We start from the raw sequence: 5607 nt of genomic DNA, 5'->3' as shown, positions 1-5607 counted from the left end.
CCCCAACCATACCCCCAATGGATGCTATACTATAGGTACTCACTTGGCTATGACAAGAAATTTGGAGGACGGCTACATGGTCAACTGACTGGAAGAGATCCATATTTGTACCCATTTCAAAAAAAGTGATCCCACAGAATATGGAAGTTATTGAACAATATCATTGATATCACATACAAGTAAAATCTTACTGAAGATAATTCAAAAAAGTTTGCAGCAGTATATTGACAGAGAACTTCCAGAAATGCAAGCTGGATTCAAAAAAGAACATGGAATGAGGGATACCATAAGCAATGTCAGATGGATCTTGGCTGAAAGCAAATACCAGAAATATGTTTACTTATGTTTTATTGACTATGCAAAAGCATTCGCTTGTGTGTATCATAACAAATTATGAATAACATTGAAAAGAATGAGAATTCCAGAACACTTAATCATCCTCATGAAGAACCTGTACATAGACCAGGAAACTGTCATTCAAAAAGAACAAGGGGATACTGCATGGTTTAAAATCAGGACAGGAGTGCGTCAGGGTTGTATCCTTTTGCCATACCTATTCAGTCTGAGCAAATAATCCAAGAAACTTGATTTTATGAAGAAGAATGTGGCATCAAGACTGGAAGAAGACTCATTAACAATCCAAGATATGCAGATGACACACCTTTGCTTGCTGAAAGTGAGGACGACTTGAAGTGCTTGCTGTTGAAGATCGAAGACTACATAATCTGCAATATGGATTACACGTCCATATAAAGAAAACAAAAATCCTCACAACTGGACCAATAAGCAGCAGCATGATAAATGAAGAAAAGATTGAAATTGTCAAAGACTTCATATTATTACTTGGTTCCACAATCAACACCAGCACTCAAGACATCAGACATATTGCACTGGACAAATCTGTTACAAAAGACCTCTTTCAAGTACTGAAGAGCAAAGATGTCTCATTGAAGACTAAGGTGTGACCAACACAAGCCATGGTATTTTCAATTGCCTAATATGCATGTGAGAGCTGAACAATGAATAAGAAAGACTGAAGAAGAGTTTATGCTTTTGAATTGTGGTGTTGGCAAAGAAGGCTTAAAGTACCATGAACTTCTAAAACAACTAACAAATCTGTCCTGGAAGAAGTGCAGCCTTGGAAGAAAGAATTGCCAGACTTCATCTCATCTATTTTGGTCATGTTGTCAGGAGGGCCATGTGATAGTTGGACCTGTGTGTCAACTTGGCTGAACCACAATCTTGTGTGGTTTAAGCAGTTGTGATGTGGTAATTTCCATGATGGGATCAGATATATATGTTTTGAGCAGCCAATCCATTGAAAGGGAGTTTCCCTAGGGGTGTGGCCTGCTTCCAGTATATTTATGGACATCCTGAGAAGAGAGACACTCTTCTGTGGATCAGGATTCTGTTGTGCTGCCTACAACTGTCCGTGAGCGAACAATCTAACATTCAGCCTGAAGATCTTGGATTCGTCATTCGTTGGACACATCAGACAGTATACTGCCTTCCAACTTTGAGTTCCTCAGCCCCTGAAGCTGTGTGAGTTGGGAAAAGCCTCCAGCTTGACATTTGATCCAAGAACTTTGGACTTGCCAGCTTCTATATGTGTGTGAGCCATTTTCCTAAGATAAATTTCTCTTTCTCTCTATAGACAAGCTTTACTGGTTTTGTTTCTCTAAAGACCCCAGTCTAACACAGACCAATTCTCTGGAGAAGGATATCATGCTTGGTAAAGAGGACCAAACTAAAAACCAAACTCACTGCCCTTGAGTTGGATACAACTCATAGTGACCACTCTTTGGGTTTCCAAGGTGGTATCAGAGCAGAAGTAGATTACCTAACCTTCTTTCTCAGGAGTGGCTGGTGGGTTTGTACTGACAGCTTTCTGTTTAGCAGTCAAATGCCATAGGCACTATGCCATCAGAGCTCCCTGGTAAAGTTGAAGGTCAATGAAAAAGAGAAAGACGTTCAACAAGATAGATTGATGCAGTGGCTGTACCTATGGGCTCAGGTATAGCAAGAATCATGGGGCTGGCACAGGACCGGGCAGTGTTTTGTTCTGTTGTACATAGAGTTGCTATGAGTTGGAGACAACTCGACAGCATCTAACAACACCACAAGCATAAAAAACTTCCCCTTCCCTCCCTGTAACTATCCCCTTCCTGTGTCTTTCTTAACTATGCATTCCTGTCTTCCAGCTTTCCCTCTATGTAAATGTTGTCCCTATGGTGTCTCATGGCTGATTGATCTAAGGGGTGTATCTCCCTAGAGTAAGTGGGTGCATCGCCCTAGGGTAGGTGTTCTGTATTTAGGTCTTTCTATTGATAAGCTGAGAGCCAATCCATGGAAGTGAGTCCATTTCTAGGCCTAAAAGGTAACCCAGGGTCATAGTCTTGGGGGTTCCACCAGTCACTATCCACCCAGTAATTCTGGTCATTTTTTGTTTTTGAATTTTGTTCCATGTTTTTCCTCCCACTCTATCTAAGATCTCTAGTTTTGATACCTTTCCAAGTGGGAAGCATTGGTAGCTGGGCATCATCTAGTTTTTCTAGTCTCAGGGTCATGATGGCTGATGTCCTTGTGGTCCATCTTATCATTGGACTACTTTTCTCCAGATGCCTTTGATTTTCTCTACTCTTCTTTGCTTCAGATGGGAGGAGACCAATAGTTGCATCTTAGATGGCCACTTGCAAGCTTAGAATGTAATTTTTGAGTCAAGAACATAAAAATTCTTTGTCCTGCCACTTTACTCTTGGAATTCTCACTTTTGGAACACAGTATCCAGACTGTAAGGAAGTATAATCTAGTCCACATATAGAGGTTGCATGGAGAGGTCATGTGTGGTGGTCTGGCTGACATATCATATCAGCTGAGATCCTAGCAGGCAGCTAGCATCAATTGCCACCCATGTGATTGAAGGCACCTCCATTGATTCCAAGGCCCTGCCCTAAAATATTTCTACTTATGACTATACATATCATAGAACAGACATGCCACCTCCACTATGTCTTGTCCAAATTTCTTTATCCATAGACTCCAATAGCATAATAAAAAAAAATTCAATTGGTTTGTTACATAGCAGTAGATAATCAGGACAGGATATTTAAATTATTTTGAATTAATGTGTTCTTGTGTATGTGTGCATGTCTTCACTAAAAACAAGCTTCCTTCTGCTTTAACTAAACTTATACCAATCAAAATTAATCTGCAGAACTATAAGGGTTCCAAGGAGCTAGACCAGTATGAGTGTATCTTAAGGACAGAGAATCAAATTCAGGAAAATTATACTGGACTTCACAAAAAAAAAAAAAATAACTCTCAGAGAACAAACACAAATAAATCTGCATTTACAAAAAAAAAAAAAAAAGGAGTTTTTGTACCCTTATGCAAATGTTTCTGTTACTTCCTTTAGTAATTTTTCTTCAGCTTCTTTTTGTAGAAAAAGATCTGCTTGACTTATGTCAGTTCCTGGGGAACTTCTAGTACTTGACATCCTCTGCCAAGTCCCCTTTCCACTTCTGAATGGCTCTAATCTTAGATCACAAATTGGGCACCATGCTTAATACAGTCTTCTCCAAAATCAGTACTCCCTTTCTCTTCCTAGTTTTATGCTGTCAAATTTCTATGTCATCTCACACAGGACCAAAACCCATTTGCAATGAAAATCTCAAATATTTGCATGCTGTTTTGACCTTTCTTTTATTATAAATATTTGCATCCTATATGTGTATTTCTCTCAGTGTATCTTTGTATGTAGATGTATAAATTCCAAGGAGGCATGTTGGTTGACTTATTTTATATTTGTTTTGAAACATTTCATTGGCTGTAGAACACAAAACTACAATTCTTTGGAATGGGCTATAATATCACGGCTTCCTTAAAAACATAGTTTTATATCTTCCTACCCTTGGAGATTGAAGTATTTCCAATTGTGCAGGTTAAATATTTTCAGTTAACATTTAGCTGTATATTCTCTTGAGTTTCCCTAAATGGATACAGAAAAACTGATCACAAAACCTGCTCACACCACTCATGCATTATTCCATCACAGGCTTGAATACTACCGTAAAATGTTGCCTCAGAATGCAGAGCATGCGTCCACCCACTTGAACATTTCTCTTGTACACAGTGTTTCTTCCTTGGTGCATATATTCCTGCAGAGGTATTTCCCATTCATTTTTCTCCACTTTCAGAATCTGTGCAAAATATACTTACTCACTCATGTTTTGTTTTACAAACAAAACCTAAGAGAGATGATCTTTCTCCTCCTTAGGAAAAAATGCATCACCACAATTTTTCATGATCTATAAAGAGTAAGCCAGAAGACAAAACTTTATATTTCAACCAAGATATTTTTTGGGAAAATCACTAAAAATTTGTGTTTGCTTTTTAAAGGTGAGGGGCTGTCACTGCAAGGATAAACTCTGGCAGGAGAAACAGAAATATTTTACCTTGGTGCTATTTTGCTTTTGGCCCAGAGAAGCAAAACACATTTTTGCTAATAGATTTTTTTTTTCCCTCTTGTCAGATGTACTGCAGGTTATAGAATGCAAATTATGGTAAATCTCCTGCTCTTTGCATTAGAAAAAAATAAACAAAATATGCCAAACAAACAAAAGAATATGATTTATAATTCTGTATAATTGTATCTCTTTCCAGCAATACTTTATCATACTGCCTCTCTCATTTTACAGCTTAGGAGGGATGGGCGAGATCTTTTTCTTTTTTTCCTTTTTGCTGATAACAATAATAAGTAGAATAATAAAATCCATCCATTTTCTTGAGTGTATTATAGTGAAAGACCAAAATTCTGTGGCTGTTTATTAATCAGCTGGATTTGTAAATGCAGACTTTTTTACTTAAACTCACTCAGCTCCAAAACAAATATCCTCATAGCATTTTATACATTAAAATCATTTTTCTTGGATTAAAATCTACCAAGTGGAGCCTTATGTGCTAAGAATGTTCAAGACCTTGAAGTCTTACTGGAGATGTTTTGTTCTCATGGGAAGGATACTTTTCTTTAACTACCTTTCTTCTGGATTTCCTCAGACTCCTCAGATTCCCATGGTGTCCTGCCTGCTGTGTGCTTCTATCCTGGGCCTTAGCTAGAAGAGAATATTCTGGCTTTTGCTGCTGAAGAGGCTCAGCTACCTGAAGAAGTGAGGTGAAGCAATTTAAATCAGTTTGATCTTTCCATTTAATATTTTGTAGGGTGTTAAATTTTGTCAGATTCAAGGACTTGATATATTACTTGCTTTATAGTATGTTTCATCTCTATATATTCAATCATATTCTTTTTCTTCATTGTTTCATTTACTTATTCATTTATCCATTCAATAAAAATATATGTTGAGCACTTAGTGTATGAGATATTATGTGGATATAGCAGGGAATAAGATAGTGAAAATTCCTGTCCTCATGGAACATACTCATGGGGGAGATAAGCAATCAAATAAGCTCATAAATAAACAATGAGTTTACAGATTGTGACAGTATTATTAAGGATATGAAGAGTGATGATATAGGGAATAAAGGAATAAGTCCATTTCAAATGGAACTTGATCATGGACATTTTGAATATTGCTACAATGAATAAACCTA

This window comes from Orycteropus afer, unplaced genomic scaffold, assembly GCF_000298275.1.
Source record: "Orycteropus afer afer isolate SDZICR_OR568_19922 unplaced genomic scaffold, OryAfe1.0 scaffold00178, whole genome shotgun sequence".
In the NCBI taxonomy this organism is placed as follows: domain Eukaryota; kingdom Metazoa; phylum Chordata; class Mammalia; order Tubulidentata; family Orycteropodidae; genus Orycteropus; species Orycteropus afer.
This window is presented reverse-complemented; position numbering follows the sequence as displayed.